This window comes from Hetaerina americana, unplaced genomic scaffold, assembly GCF_022747635.1.
Source record: "Hetaerina americana unplaced genomic scaffold, ioHetAmer1.1.p SCAF_15, whole genome shotgun sequence".
Taxonomy (NCBI): Eukaryota; Metazoa; Arthropoda; class Insecta; order Odonata; family Calopterygidae; genus Hetaerina; species Hetaerina americana.
Window position 1 is genome coordinate 10,631,346 of NW_027286625.1, and position 17,797 is coordinate 10,649,142.

Sequence of the window (17,797 nt, forward strand, 5' to 3'; positions counted from 1 at the left end):
CAAGCCCTAGATGGAGGTATATGTACATTAGCGGGAATCGAACCCGCGACCTCTTGGATTGGCAGGCGGGGACGTTACCCCGCCGCCACCGAGGGCATCTTTGGAGGCTATAATTTGAAGACTTATAAGAGGGCAGAATATCATTAAACGAGGCAGATGAAGGAAAGGATTATGAAGTTTTTACGGCTAAAGGGAGCTAGAAAATAACCTCGAAAAATGGTTCAGTGTAACTTTGGGTGTTGAGGCATTCATTCGGCGGGGCTTAGAAATTTGGCGCGCCTTACTTCTCGGGTCCATCAATTAGGTATCTAAAAGGTACACCATTGTTAGCACAAGTTGCGACATGACCGCAGATCCTACGTAAGAACGCACATGTATGTTATTTGCGCAAGTGCTGTCGACAGACGTTTCCAGTTCGTGTGCGAACATCACTTGTAGTGGGTTGAGTTTTTTTTGCAAATTAGGCTGGTTAAAAACACTTGGAAACCAGTTGACAAGTGTTCGATGCTCACCGATGGATATCAATTGACGACAGGCAGTCTAGGGTGCCATTGGGTGTAGGAGTTGGAGAGAAAAAAAACATTGGTCTTAGGTTGCCACGATTAAAAAAATTGTATACACACATTGGCGTACATACTAATACGCTGATAACTCCCGTGGCATTATTAACGTCCACTAGCGAGAACGGTAAAAGAGAGCAGGTGGGAAGATTATTAGATTCTAAACCAGGGTGGCCATTCATTTTATAAAGTCCGATTTCAGAGTTTTCCTAATTTCCCCGATGGGCGTGACGTTTTTTTCGCGATTTTGGTGCCAAACATTTGGTATCTGCTTGGAGATTTCAAATGTTCCATCCCTCAACGCTGCGTGTGCCACCGGTATAACCGAAATCTCTCCCATTATATTTACGTGTTGTTACGGCCCTCATGTGCGACAATCTACGGATACCAAACACGAACTGGTCTCACAATTAAAAGGTCGTCCTCACCAGAAATTTCTGATTCACACCGCATATTTCCGGTTCTTACACGAGATCGACCCTTCTACCGATTTTTTCGCGATTGAGTGACCATCCTGTAAACTATCTTTTATCATCCAAATGCAAATGAAAGTTAAAAGATGAATAACTACTGCTCTTACCAGTCTACCGGCTTAGGGTAGGTCGGTTTTCCATGGGGCCTAGGTGCCACACAAGACCGTAAACGTAAGGGAGATCACAAAATACCCTCGAACCACATATTACAACATCCCATTATTTATCTACCTCCCTCAATTTTATTGAAAACACCTACTCTCCCTCTCTTTCCTAGTATCCTGCCCCCTATCACTTTCTAAGCACCCATTGCCTTTCGTCCATTTTATTTTTTCTATTTATCTCCAACACCACGCACACTAATTTACGCTTGCTTCAACGGCGAGTTTTTCACAAGTTTTAACTGAAGTTATTAACATGTTTAGGCCAATGTGTCCGGTTCACCGCCAACAAAATTGTCCTGACACGTTTCTATCGACAATAACCTATACGGCGGGTGGGCGGTAGGGGATAGTAATTGCGACACGGGCACATGCTATACCTTGTATTGTATGTACTTAAACTAGAACTACATTCTCGCTCGCGATACCACGCCCCACGCGGGAGCGGGCTTGGGAATAATAGAGATTGGCTTCCGTATGAATCTATTTCAACCGCTGGAGACCATCCTTAGCTTTCCCGCTATTTCTTTGATTTTTGCCGACCCCAACCACACCGATGATGACTGTTTCCGGATGCTGGTCTAATATTTGATAGATCCACGCTGCTTAGGGATATACTGTCGCGTATGGGTGTTGATGGACAACTGTTTGGCCCCCAGTCTTGGAGGCGTCTTCAGGTGATTTGCGTCGCGATTTGGCCGCTATATAAAGAAAGGCAGCAAGATATGTACTCGGAAGGCACAAAAGAACTGATAGTGTCACAGAAATGTTAGATATATTGACATGGGAGAGTTAGAAAAATGGAAGAAAAAGGAGTAGGTTAGGCGCGATGTATAGAATTGTTAAAAAGGACGAAGCGTGGGAAGATTTACGGAAAGAAACAGAAAAACCTAACTTTACGGGAAAAAACGACCATAGTTTAAAAATCAAAATAAGGACACAAAAACAAATAAGAAAAAATACTCTTTTTCAAATAGAACTATAATTGATTGGAACCAGCTGCCTGGAGGTTTGTTTGAGCCCTTTCCATCCTATTTAAGAAGTTTTAAGAATAAATGTAAAACAGCTACTCGGTGATAAACTTCATTGTAGTTATTAAAATATAGTTTGCATGTGATGTGGACGGCATTTTGTATGTGATGTGGAAGTGTCATTGTATGTAAGAATATTTTGTCTCCTATCTGTTTTTCTAGCGCGTGTATGTATGTAATTTTCGTTGTAAGAGTTATCTCTAACCAAACTTGACCGTTGCCATCATGAAAATCGCCTGATTGCAACGTAATTCTTAAATACATAAAATAAAGGAGACGCTGACAATATGTTGCAATTAACTAAACCGATATAGCGATACATTACACAAACTTTGGCAGCGATGCCTACGTGACTTTCTAATGCTCCTGCGAATGAACCATAATGCCGTTAAAGCATCTCACGGGTCGCAGCGTTTCTCTCCGAGAAATCCTCCCCCGTATCTCTCGCCGAAATGCGAGGGAAACTTTGAGCCACATAGTGCTCCACACGAAGCCTGACTCATAAACATCAACACGCGGAGCTATTGGGGTATCCATTTACACCATTCAGAGCGGCTTCATATAGTATTCAAGACCCGCTCAGTCTTTCACTCATCTAAATTTTTTTTTATCCATGGTAACCTGATAATAAAAATCTCAATGGTAAATATATTTCCGTGTTCAATAAATAATTCACGCCCGATCCACATTTATCGTTCATTCATACCTTCACTTTTTTAGCACCTTATGTTGCCTTCAATTGTCTATGTTGGAGATAATAAGTCATTAAATTAATAGCAATAAATACCCTACTTCTTTCTTATCCAGAATATTTTTAGTGTGAAATAATTTGGCGCACGAAATAAAAATATCGAGATATTGCATTTCTCTTTCATTCATCGATTACCACTTTCTATCCAGGAAAATGATGCCGGGAAAGACTGCCAGAAAATACGAGGGTAGGCTGAAAACTAATGCACACATGCTTGTAGACCACATACAAAACAACCTTCAGAAGCACTCCTGGTGGCATGTGGAAGTAACATTCCCTCTCAACATGCATGCGCAGGTTTGAAGTCGTTTCATTCATCCAGTGTATTTCGAGAAGCGGAAAACTCGTATGGAGACGTGTTCTAGTGCTATGTCAACGCGAGTTTAACAGCGTGCTGCGATCAAATTTATAACTGCTGAAAAAGTGACTACAACGGAGATTCCACGTCGTTTAAAGGCTGTTTATGGTGACGATGCTGTTGATAGGTCAACTGTAAATCGATTGGAAGTAAAATTTCGTGGTTGCGAGCCTGGAAAAGCCATGATTGTTGATGAAACACGCAGCGGACGTCCGATCACTGCAACAGACGATAAATATCACAAACTCGTCGAATATTTGATTCAAAATGACCGGCGAATCACTCAAAATCATATCGCAAACCATTTTGGAATATCCAAGGAACGCGTCGGCTTCGTTATTGAACAATTGGGATACCGTGAACTCTCTGCACGATGGTTAGGACGCAGTCTCACAGACGAGAACAAACAAAACCCTCCTCGTTTCCCCGATCTTGCGCCTTGCGATTTTTATTTTCTTTTCCTCAACTCAAGAGACACCTCAAGGGTAATCATTACACCTCGGACGATGAGGTGAAGGCAACTGTCAAGTCCTGGATTCGAGAAAAGTCGGAAGAGTTTTTCAGTGACGGAATGAAAAAACTTGTTACACGTTGGGATATATGTTTTAGCCTTAACGGTGACTATGTTGGAAAATAAATATATGATGTTGAAACTTAAAAATTGTACTTTTTGCCCAATCTTGCTATTTGTTTATGTTCGCCCTCTACAAGCATGTTTGCATTACTTTTCAGCCTACCCTCGTACGCAAGAAAGAAAATAAAACGAATATCCTCAGATATGCCATGTGCATTTAGTCATTAAACCTCGATTGTTCGATAGACGATGTTAAAACCTCATCTCCCATTATGCTCCGCGGTCCATGTGACGCGGAGACCGAAGAGGAGATGCATGATCTCACATCCGTGCATCCTGCAGCTGTGTGAATATACCCACCTGGAATGGAGAAATACACACGTATTAGTAACAAAAGAATCGATATTAATTAACAACGAATGAACAAGAAAATCATTCATGGGAAGGGTTAGACAAGCGCTTTGTAAATTGGGCGGAAATTGCAATATGATCAACTCAAACTTTTTCATGCATGACAATTAGTACAATGACGCCGAAAGGGATTAATATTCTACCTGGAGGAAATCAATCGAAGCAAACGTCGATGAATTGCGAAATAGAAGGGATGGATTAAGGCTATTGAAAACAATAACATACTCGTTCTGTAAACCTGGGCCACGAAGCCGCAATGGTGAGATTGGATCTCCTATTACTGAGACTGGAATTTGAGTGTAATTAATTTTACATTACCCACCATGAAAAGGTCATATGCTTGGGTAAAAAAATGTGTGCATGAAAAGATTAACCGCCCACTGTGCCTGAACAATTACCACTACGATTCTTTTCACGGAAAATCAAATGAAGAAAATAATGGGTAAAGTGGAATATATAACGACATCATTAAAGTGTTAAGAAACAATTACGAACGATAATTATTTGAACCATGGTGCAGGAAACGAAAATGATTTCCCGAAACAAGCACTACTGGTCATTAAACTTCCATCGGCTATTGATTCTAGAGATTAGAGAATAATAATCCTCGCTCCCATCTCATGCGACTCTTCAAGAGCGCTCCGCGGACATCCGATCAAATTAGCTACAGCGACTGAAAGCTAACATCAGCCACGTATTGCAAAATAATTTAGGGATTGAAGGGACTCGCCGGGCTTGTGATTATTGAAATCCTCTACTGCAGGATATGGCCGGGAAATTGGGAGCTTCATTTGGATTCAGCTCGAACAATACAGCGACGTTGGCCACAGGGGATCTTTTAGCTCATTCTCCTCCTTATTAGGTCCCAGATTTGAAGGCAGGCAGGGCCAAATTTGAAAGATACAACCCATTATTATTTATTTACGTGCTTAAATTGGGTGGCCCATTACAATCCTCACTTCTGTAGCAGCTGCAGCATAATTTACAATATCTACAGTTTTATTTGACCAGAAGATATGACTAGTTTTCCACTTCTCCTTTCCCGACACCTGGACTTGGAGCAGAGTCGATTTAAAGACGATGCAGTGATTACGGCACTCACGACTTCATGCTGCAAAATCCGAATTTTGCGATAAAAATACTATCTACACTGATTCTTGTCTCCACCAAGTTACTATGGCAGGAAAAAAATATTTGAGCAGTTAATGAGGTGTGAGTGGGCATAGAAGTAACGATTCCACGAAAATAAATGTGTTCACAAAAGACATTCACAAAAAGGAGTGAATTGATGGAAGGAACTTTAATCATGGACATCGAGAAAATATTGATGAAAAAATTGTGAATGGAGCATAGCGATGTCTCAGAAACTTGGTCGTTGAGGCTAAAGGATAAGCGTAGATTGGAAGCTTTTGATATATGGCTGGAGACTGGAGAAAATACAATGAACGGAAGGGAAAACAAACAAAAAGCTAAGGTAGGGGAAAAGAAAATTATTACATGAAAACCAAAGAAGGTAGGATAAAAGTCATGAAAAGATATCGGGAGTATTTTGATGGGCGGATGAAGAGAGGAGTCTATCGAGGGCAGAAGAAGAGCAGGGAAACTAATAGGACATATCCTGAGGTACGATAGCTTACTGTACACCATAGTTGAAGGACACATCGGGGGTGCAACGAGAGAAAGCCAAGGATGAGCAATGAGAAGCAGTTGATTCAAAAAGTCGAAGAAAGGAGCTTATGATTGAGATGAATGTTGAGATTTGTAGAGAATTGGAGGGTTGGGAGACCTACTACACACCCATCCTCGGATTAACGATCTTAGGCAACGATGTTGAGGACTTTTTAACAGGAAGAATATTGGAGGAGCGACGCAGGAGAGCAGCTATTTGAGACTGCATGAAGGGATGTGGAGGGTATTATTATTATTAAGTAATCTACAGGTTAAGGTATGTTTTTGGATGGACAAAGCTACTAAATAAATATTTTGTGATTCCTAACAAAATACAAAATCCAGCATCCTCCTCTATACCAGGTCCCTCTTCATCTCCGAGTACTTTCTGCCTCCCTTCATCTCGTCCAACATCCCTATCCTGTTCCTCCCCTTTCCCCGTTTGCCTAGAATTCTCCCCTCTATTACAGTCTTCAACATCCCACTGCCGGTCAATACCGCCTTCATCCACTTTTCCTGCCTCCATAGCATTTCTCCCAAAAAACCCCTCTCTTCGCCCACCATACCAAGTACTTCCTCATTTGTTTTCTTCTCTGTCCATTTCACCTTCTCCATTCTTCGTGGAGAGTATGTGGAATTGAAAATGAATATATTGCAACTAACGCAAGCGGTATTCACTTCCAGAAGTACTTTAGAATGGCTTAATTTTTGAGAAAACAAGGAAACTTTCTAGGGTTACTAGAAACCTTAACCTGATAGGCGGATTACTAACTATAAAAGACCGTGTGCAAAAAAATGCCCAAGCCGATCGATAACTCCGGCGCATCACTTCACCCAGGGTGAGCTTCGATAACAGCTGTTGGTGTTGAAAGTGACGCACGGGTCTATCCACGCGAGAGGGCCGGAGCGAACACGGGCGACACAGGAGTCTGCCCGCGGAGAGCGACTAGATCTAAAGCGCACTGAAACCTCCATCGGCTGCACTCCACGCGGCCCTTTTTTCATTCCGAAGGACAAGAGACGGCGCTAGTCGGCGGAGGGGAGGAGGAAGGAGGGATCGAACGTTGACCATGATCCGGAGCTCTCGCGGGACGGCAGGGGGTTGAAGGGAGAGAGGCTGGGACGGGAAGAGAAAAAGGACCCAACGTCCTTGGGTGAACACACAACCTGGAGCGTTATTAGGTTAGTCACGCCACCGACGAGGGCCGGGGAGGTTGAGTGAACTGGAGGACACTGAACACTCTTCCATGTTCCTTTTTTTCTCGTGCTTTCCTTCAGCGAAGTGGAGATTTGAGCGCGCGGGGATAGAGAGGTTGGAGACGGGGGGAAAACGAACGGCTTTTTCGAACGGACGAGGCCGTTTGAGGAAGATGAAAGCGGGTGCTTGCGTGAGCGCGACGTTCCCTAGTCGATTCTACCGTTTAAGCCGGTAGCTCTTTCGCAGATCGAACGCAAAACTTAGCACTTCTGCGGAAAGTAACATTCGGTATTTGGGGAAGAGAACCGTTCCTGGGTTTCCTAACGTAGCCTCGACAAATATCGACGAAAATCGAGAGGCATGATGATGAGCGAAATAAAGAGATTTTTGACGCGCGGAAGAGGGGTCTCTTTAAGTATAGCTAAGGAGAAGCGACAAAGGAATGGATACACCATTACCATTATCAATAATTTTCTATCGCTTAAGGTAGGTTGATTCTAGTCCACCACTGACTAACCGCGACAGCATTTCTAATCCTAACATATAAAGACAAATTGTGACAACCAACACTAAAATACACCGTTCTTCAATTCGGCATATTTTAAAGCTTCCCTTCATTCAGTCCACCATGGCTATCCTTTTCCGCCTATCCTCCTCGCCTATCTAGCTCGCCTGTCGTTCTCCCTCTCTATCCCAGTTTTCAACATTCCACCCCAATTGTAAATACATAGTAACTTGAAAATAGAAATCTCAAATTCACAAAAAGTTAGGTTTAGTTTCAGACGTCCAAGTCTAATTTACGACTGTTCGGTAGCATCATTTAAAAAAGATAATTTGATGCGCGATCACCGACAGTTTTAGGGGCAACTCAAAGGGATGAAGCATGCGATTTAGAATTGTTTAATTATTGCATAAAAACACAAATTAAATGATAGGAGAAAGGGATAGCGAGTCAATTTTTAAAATTAATTTAATTCACCGGCCACGGTTTCAACACAATGTGTAATTAACAAGGTATCATTGATGAAGACACTCTGTTGGAAACGTACAAGTCTAAGAATTGTAGTCTATTTATTGATTTAGTGTGAGAGATGACTGGAGCTATCTTTTTACTATAATAGAAATCAATTAGTATAAGTTTTGGTTTGATATTGACTCAACACGGCCACATTTATTCGTCCCACCTAACAAGGCACAACCTGACCTCCTACACTGCAATTAAGAACATTAATTAATCTGTCATTCAATTCCACAAATTTTCTAGTTTCCCACATTCCATCCAACATGTCTATCCTTTTACATTAACCACTCCACTTGCTTGACGTTTTCTCATCTAGCACTGTCTTCAACATTCCATCGCCTATGAAAATTATCTGCATCCAATTTCCTGCTTTTTTATTTCTCCTAACAATTCTCCCCCCTTTTCGTTTGTTATCCTTACCGTCCATCTTACCTTTTCCATCATTCTCCAACCAAAATCACCGAAGTCGCCAATCCAACCTAGTCATCTCGCCTCAAAGTCCAAGTTTCCGACCCATATAAAACTACACTCCACAGTTTGTCGAACTAGGAAATAATAAAATTCATTGGGAAGGAGTAAGAAAGTAGATAACATTAAAAGGAAAATGCAAGTGGAAGTTCCTGAATCAATTACTTGAACCACGTTGGCATATGTATATGCAAAGAAATAACAGGGTTGTAAGAATCAATATGGGATAGGAAGGGATTAATATAATGGGGAAGAACGAAGGATTACAGTTATCAATCTTCCGATTGAAAAACTAACGAATTACCCATCTCCGGTTTTATTTCTGATATTTAATCATACCAATGGCAAATGGCAAAAATGGGTGTGGTCCATCTCTGTCAACGCCCTCAGGCTGCAATTACAGGGAGGAATGATCACCTTCACATTTGTCATCACTAAGTCATGGCATCAATGGAACTCGCCCTTTTTTTAAATTTTATTTCAGAAATGAATTTATTAGACTGTTGAAAAACACCATCCCGTCAATTTAGTAAATGATGTCAACTATTAATGGGTAAATATCCCTAAAAAAACCCATAATTATACGAAAAAAAATTACGCTGCAAGCAATACTGGATCACATGGCATATCTCCACAGTAATGCAGGTATGAACAAAATTTTCCGTGAAACAAAGATTTTGATGTTAATGAAAAAGTCAGTCAGCCAACAAAGAGTTAACTTCACATTCTAAATAACAGTGGTTGTTCTTACGTTTTAGTAAAATATGCGCTCCATAGAGAAAATCTTTTTAAATTAATTACAAAAAAAACAAAAATTAGGCAAATATCCACCCTTTCTTACGTACAAATACTTAGTTATCTCAAAACTAACGGTCTAATATTAATCAGGATTACAAAAATACATTTTATCGAGGGCTCACAAATCTATAGATGTAATGCATCGATATGGTATTTGCAAAAGAGTGCACGAGTGAATTTCCTCAAGTAACATGCTGGGGCCTTGAACCGATGGCAATGAATGCATGACGCGACTCTGAACAAGAATCTGGAACCACGTATCTAAGTTGTCACAGATTATTTGAAGCTTTTACAATGAGTCAGAAAGAAGAAATGAGCTTATATTTATGCTCTACAAAGAATTAATTTTCTGCTATATTCAGGAAAAACTTTCAAACTAATTTAATGAAGCATTTTACCCTGCCGTAAAGCCTTAGACTCTGGAAATTCATAATAATTCCGTGCAGGACACATAAATATCCCAAGGACTTTGAACATATTTATTAGTGACCGTAAGTTTTCTGTCAAATAACGTACCCGTGCTTAGCGTACTCTGTGGTCATTGTATTCAAATCCCTTATTTCCTCTGCGTATTAAAGTTTTCAGACGAGTACTAAGTAGAGAAAATTTATAACTGAATGTGACACCGAGGAATGACTGCGTCTGCTTCTCCTTTGCATGGAACGGAGGCACAAGATGCCACGCAAATACGAAAATGCTAAAACAACAAGACGTGAAATACAGAATTAAATGAGGGAATGCAAAATTTGAGAATGGGAAATGGTGGAAGTAAAAAAGGGGTGCACGACAGTGAAATTGGACGTTGAAAGTGAAATTTACGACCAAAAAAAATACAACCCTGGTGCCTCTCTCCGAATATGCTGAGAGATGGTAAAAAAAATTCATAATTATTGGCAAACTTTCGGTGGACAATGTAGACCGAGCAAAAAGAATGAAGAAAATGAGGCGTAAGAGAACAATGGATATTTTCTAACGTAAGGTAATTCCTATAGGTCTAACGTAACAAAACATGATAACAACGTCATCGTGCGTACACTACGTTGAAGTCCGGTAATAATATTCTAAAAGTGAATTATGGTACCATATATTTAACCGCATGAAGTTTCAGAAATGAAGAAGTTAATGGTGTAGTTTAAACAATGGGATTTTCACGTGATGCCCAGAACAGAGTAGTCAAGTAAGGGACTGTTCAAAATTTACCTTTGACAGATAGATTATTTTTGATGATGTTGATATAACCATATAAAAGACTAATCTGGGAAACGCGATCCGGGAAAGGTCTACCAAGAACACAAAACAGCCTTCTTGCACGTTTCACAATACGACTTATCAAGCAAAAAAACGTTCGCAAATCTCGCAAATTCTATCATGTATCTAACAAACGCACAGGTACGGATGTGACTGTATAATGAGCTTAAAATACTGCTAACATTACACATGAGAAGCATGCTAACGGTGAAGGCACATTGGATATTTTATTGAGAATTTTAGACGGAAAGAAATAAGCGACTTAAATTTCCTGTAAAATTGAAAACAGCGTGGAAAAATGCGCTAACAAACAGATTAATGCACGAAAAATATACACCGATCTGTTTCCTTACGCTACTTCCATAGTCCTAGTTGGCGCAAAAGTACTCAGTTTCACTGTTTTCCGATGTTATGCAGATGGAAAAAAGGCAAGATAACCTCGAAACAAATTCAAAATAATACCTTTTCATGGTTCTCACCATCAAAAACGTCTCCCAACAAAATCCGAGACAAGTTTAATATACGAGTAGATTCTCAACTTTTTCTTTGATTCAGTTGCAACAAAAATATTGACAATGGCGCGGATACAGCGGAATTTAGCGCAAAATCCTAATCACGCTAATTTTTTTTCTTAATCCGGTTCAAAAGTAAAACCCATTTCCGGCGTGATTTTTTTAAAAATTGTTAGTATTTGATTAATCACCCAACATGCGTTACATTTCCAGGGTTACCTGAAGCAATAATCACAATTACCTGGACTGGGAAACTGGTCGAGTACTCGAAAGCCCCGGGGAAAAGGAAGAATTTTCTTTGAATTAATCACTGTCATTCTCATAAAACTCTTAACGGCCGGTCTTTCTCTCTCGTCCTACCCTACTCATACGCCATACTCAATCTCTCTCTCGCTTTTTCCCGCCCTCCGAAGAGCCACTCCCTCCGAAGGGCCACTCCCTAGATTAAGTGGATCTTCTCCGTCCTGCACGTCCAACCATTACTTCCGCAGCCTTCATCCTAATTGAAACTACTTCTCCAGTTTTGATCACAGCATCCTCCAGACGCATGAAGGTACCAATCAATAAATTCCCATTAAGCCAAGCACTCGATATTTTACACGACGTAAACAACGTTGATCATTTTACCTTTTCCCGCTTTGACAACAAAACGACACCATAATACGTACTCTCCCCGCGAAGGATCTTGACGTCAAAGAAACGCACTCTTCCCACGAAGGATCTTGACATCAAAAGGATAGTCAAAGATGAGTCGTTGTTTGTCTCACATGCGATATTTTAAATCGAAGTCGATTGCGCGACATGAACTTGTATTGAAATTCACAATACAATCACTTTAAGGGCCTTGAAACGTAATAACAGCCTAACGATGTATGTTGTTTGTACTCAGCTCTTGGGACAAAAAATTTCCCCACTCCTGTCTTAAAAGATAGAGGAACACAAGAGGAATAGGAATATTCAGTGGCGAAGTGTAGCGGAATAAACAATACGCTATTTCATCTTTGAACAAATAATTGCCACGTTGATGAAACGCGGGATATTAACCTCGTCAGAATGGTTTCTCGGAACACATTCATCCCCATTCCCACGAAGAACAGGCTTTGCCGCCGCGTACCCAAAGGTTTGCACGCGCGATACTCCCAAAAGAATATCTGGATACTATCTATACTCTATACATACTATCTATACTCTATACATACTATCTATACTCACGCGTTAGCAGCGGTGATAGGCGGATACGATCGATAGCTGATGGCATTTGCCCCATTAAGGATAGGTGCGAGTAAAATGCTTGAGACATGAATTTTTGAGCTCGGGGGAAGGTTGGAGAGAAACCTGGCGTCGGCAAGTAGAGATTCCTCTGAAAAATCCTACCCTCGCGGGTCCCTCGGGGTAGAATGCCACTAGTCACCGCACCATTTTACCCAACAACCTATATACGAGTACATCATCTATCAAAATCTGACGAAAATTACATTTACTTTGATGCCCTCATGTTAAAGAGTGAATTTCTCGATTCATGTTTGAAGGCCGGAAAAAAATTGTGGAAATTTATGACGCCTTACGGATGAATATTCGCTTACATTTCCTCAGAATGAAAATATATTGCAAAAAGTTTCGCAAAAGTGCAACATCTTCACGTCCATGGCGGTTCAATCCTAAGGCCATCGCCTGAAAATGATACAGCGTAGCAAGCCCTGGAGAAATAAATCTTATTCTGTGAAGAGGCAAAACACATTCCTTCTTTCAACATTCATGTTCCGAACTGTTTGGCTAATCATAGAGAAGCAATATGCTTAGCGAGCATGGAGTAGCGTCCGAAAATGGTAAGGACGAAAAATTTAAAAGTTGATTCTAGCCCAGAGAAGTGTACGGCCCGATGAAACGATCGGACGGGCGATAAACCCAACATTACGAGGAAACACTTTCAAACAGGTCGCTCATAACGATGATGTACGGCGGTGTTGACTGCACATTTAGCGTTTCTGCCACCTGAGTCGACTCCCGAGGCTTCTGAATCACTGCATGGGGCGGGAGGTGAAGGGGGGAGGGGAGATTTTGCCCCCGCCCCTCTCCAACCTCCGTCATTACCCTCCATCCGCCCTTGGACCAGCCAATTTGCGAAGGTCGCCGCGAAATTCCGGCGTCGGTTTAAACTTCCTCCGCGTGTCGGTGGCGAGCGAGTGACTCATGGAGCGAGAAAAAAAATCATTCCAGCTGCCGGCGACTTAGCCGAAGATTCACGGATTGCACGCTTTGAATGATTAAGTGGGAGTTCGCAGCGCGATTTGACGCCGGTATTACGGCTGCAGTTCATTAGTGAGTGCACGAATGCATTCCTTCGTTCCCTTTTCACCCGAAACCCATGAGTCACGGAGTTGATACAGAGATGAATGAAACATCCCGCGGCTGTGCCGCACGTCATAGCGACGCGGATTACAGATCTAATTTCAGCATCACCCATTCGCATTCATCAAACATGGTTTCGCCTCAAGAGAGAGTTTTTTTGTATTCGATTGGGTACTTCATATACTTCACGTGAATTTCTGAAAACCCAGCAGGTAACCCAGGACACATTCCACTTTAATCAGAAGGATTCACTTGTGCCTCATCCTGCTTAAAAAAATCCGCGAAAGGAAATCATAGCTGGTGAGGCCATACAAATATAACTTAGTAATTAGTCAACTTAATCTTAGCAGCAGTCGACAGCTGCAAAAGCAATAATCACCTAACTTGATCGCCCACGTTTTTTTTAAATTACTCGGCATCATATTTTTTTCTACAACGCCGAAATTACACTAACTTCCGCCGGAAACAATTCTCAAGCTCCGCTCATTCTTTTCACGTGCCGAACTGGCGTATTCATGCTTACATTCCAGGTAAATCATGACTACGACCACATAATAATCACCTAAGAGGGCGCCCAATTCCGAAAGATGGACATGTAGATGAAAATAACTTACCCAAGCAGATGGTCATGAATGACGTTTTAGCAGCATCAGTTCACTCAATAACCTTGAGGCATTACACGGATGATATGACAATTGAGTCATTACTATTAACGGTAATCTACCTGTTGAAGCCGGATGGAAACAGACAAAATGCCTCTACGTTTCTAAGCCTCTCATAACAAGACCTGAAAACCTAAACTACTACATAAAATACGTCTTCGATTCCGCACATTTTCTATCTCCCTTCATTCCGTCCAACATGTCCATTTTTTTCCTCCCTCGACCTCCACTCTGTTAATGTCTTCAGCATTCCTGCGTCACAAAATTCTCTGCAACCACCTTTCTTCCCACCTTTGAATCTCTCCCAACAAAACTGTCTCCTGCCACTCCCCGTTGGTTTTCCTTTCAATCCGTTTTCCGTTTTTCCATTCAATCAGACTCTCCCATCCCATTCAATCAGACTCTCGTGATTATGTATCGTTTACAGTTTTTTCGTTGTGAATCGTATAAGCACGTATGCCCAGTGTTAACAGCACAACGAATTTTCCAGGCGGTGCCACATATACAACGGAGAGAGTTTGTATTCCATCAAGGAATTGTATTGTCCACCCGTTTGGACCAGAACGCGTTCAAATGTACAAGACAGGATGAGATACGTATGCAACTTCAACACAAGCTAAACATTACTGTATTAAGATCGTGCCATCAGGCCTCACCATAGCAAGAGCAACCCCTAAACGAGCAATCCGAATACACGACCCGAAAGCAATCTAACCGCATGCCATCGCTAAGCGGCCACAACGAAAGACCAGATATTCAGACTCGCGCAGTTATGGGGAGATTTTCGCCAGTTATTTGACGGCATCACTAAGCACCTTTGAATAATGATGAATAATAATATCAAGGGCTGATAAAGTTGGATCTAGGTGTCTTTCTTTTTCCGAGGCTGATGAATAGGATCGTAGAGTTTCTGTCTATCCATCATGTTCCTCCGTCCCATAAACAATACAATATTAGCAAGAAAACACCGATATCCCTTCTTCTTCACTCAACATATTTGAACTTAAAACGTTTTACTCAAACTGCAGTCGTTAAGTACCTCTCACCACTGTTTATAATTGTGAGTTTCATATTAATTGGACGAAAAATATAAATAAACCAATAGCTTCAATCATTCGATATTTCATTACGTGCGTGTTAAACAGCAAGTATTGAGAGCTATTTTGAAGTTTTTTTAAAACGCAATGGGAGGAAGCAATAACTCATTGAAAACCAGGGCTAATATATTCTACATCTATGTATTCTACAACTAATATATAGTCTTCATTATTTAATTAAGTTCAGATGAGTTATATCTTTAAAATACTTCATGCTTACAATAGTTACATTTAAATACTATAATATTGCATTGCACGCTATTTAGAAGAAATAAGGGACTCATTAAAGGTCTACGGGGTAAGCAGTCGGAATTTGCGGCTGGTAGGTCAGTCTTAATTCCGCAGAAGTTGTCATACAGGTATATCATCTTTCTTTTTAATCCGTATTCCTTCACGGCAAAAAACAATTTCTAAAATAAAACAAAAAATAGGGCTTATAAGGCTAGTGAAAAATAAGATATCTAAATATACTTCGTTCGGTAAAAATACTCACTCACTGCGGGTGAAAATCAATGGAGAATAACAAAGCCTTTTCGCTATAGAGAGACCATAACTTTTTCTCGGCATATTTTATTCCAAAAAATTTAATTTTGTCTCCAGCAATATTGTACCGGCAGCCGTTGCAAGTTTCAAGGCAAACCATGTTCGCCCTAGGCAACAATTCGTAAGGAGGTGATAAAACGGTAACAGAAAACTACGATCACTCTTCGTTGAACAGAAGAAATAATTCATTAATATGCGTTAAAATTTGATCTTAAAACCGAGCACCTTAAGAACTTATTCATAAAAAAATATGGTTATCTGGTAGTTAATTACCTAAGAGACTATTTAAAGTTTTAGCAGAGAAACTTATCAACAATCGCCAAAACTATTTTAGCTAAGCAGCCATTTTTCCATTCACGACGAGCAATTCGCAAATTTTGGGGCTTGAGATGTATAGTTAAGAAGTTTATCTGGGAAGGAGTGGAAATGTCTCCACAAAAACAATATTATTGCAATAATCTTTTTATATTAGCATACAAAAACTGGCGTATTCCTTAAGTGTAAATTAAGATATTTTATACTGAGATACACCAGTAATATCGACCGCAACAGCAACGCTAATTGAATGGAAAATGAAAGGAAAACTAGAGGGGAGGGCACAGGTATGGACATTTCCATTGGTTAAATCTAGGTTCAAAAATTTTTTGAGATCAGAATACCGTGGATTATCTGACTTTGGGGACAGAAACACCTTAGCGAGGAGAACAAGACAATTAAGTTTCGGCCAAATCCTTCGTCACCCCTCGTCGCTGCCCTTCGTCCCACGTGAGAAAGCATCTCGGTCTCCAGACGCATAGCTCCGACCCTCAACCCCTGACAACTCAGCCGAAAGTCGTCTTAGGTAGCGAACACTCCCTCCTTGGGAATACCAAAGTCCACGCCGAGCGCGAATTGATTCCTCCGCAAGATCCAATTTTGCCAACGGGACCAACGGATATGCATAGAGGTCGAGAGGCCATGCACGGTTAGCACAGCCTCGGTTAACCCAACAAGTATTACGCACGTAGACCATGGGGGCGTAGGGGCGGGAAATGGGTGGAAGGTAGGAAACAAATTTGCATATCCGCACGCGTCCGAGCCAAGAGAGAACGGAGGTGATTACGCGGGCCGTTTCAATTAGGAGGGCGCTCCGTGAGAAAGGGAGGGCGGAGCGTTAATTTACGATCGTCATGAAAAGCGATTGCTAACTCCCCGCACGGAAAGGTTATGGGGGGAGTTGAGTGAAAGAATATACTGCTCTTCCGCCGTTCTGCATCGCATGGACCTATCGACGGTTCGAAATGAGCCGGCCCACCCGCCGAATCCTCATATATCCGCGAATAGAGCCAACATTTCGTTCCTGCGATGAGTGCACGGGATGGGATATAGAACACACCTGCGGCGAGTTAATTTACATCAGTGGAGCGTGGGTGAAAAATTAAAAAAATGCATTAAACTTGACCGACGTCCGGAATTGGCGAACCAGAAATATTTGCACGTGCGAGGTAGCGAATGATCAAAACCCTAGCCGGGGGGTGGGAAAGAGGGGCGTGACACACAAGCGAAAAGCTAGCAGTCGAGATTATGAGGTCCCGGTGCCTGCTTCCCGTGAACCGATCATCGCACATTTTTATCAGAAGCAATCTCTGGTTGCGAAGCACAATAGTCGGGACTGCGTTCGATATGCATACTTGGGCATGAATTACCTATGGCTTTTGCCTAAACCGCATGCAATATTTGCATGAAAATATCAATGTTTTTAAATTCTCGCAAAGATATCCATGATCGCACACTCTTCATGATACTGGTCATTTTCATATTTACACCTTAAAATTTACACTAGAAAATTAACGCAGGTAAAATCTTCCAAATTAAACACTTGACAAGGACAAAATTGGTGCTGTGAGGTAATGATGTATCTTGTGCCTTAATACT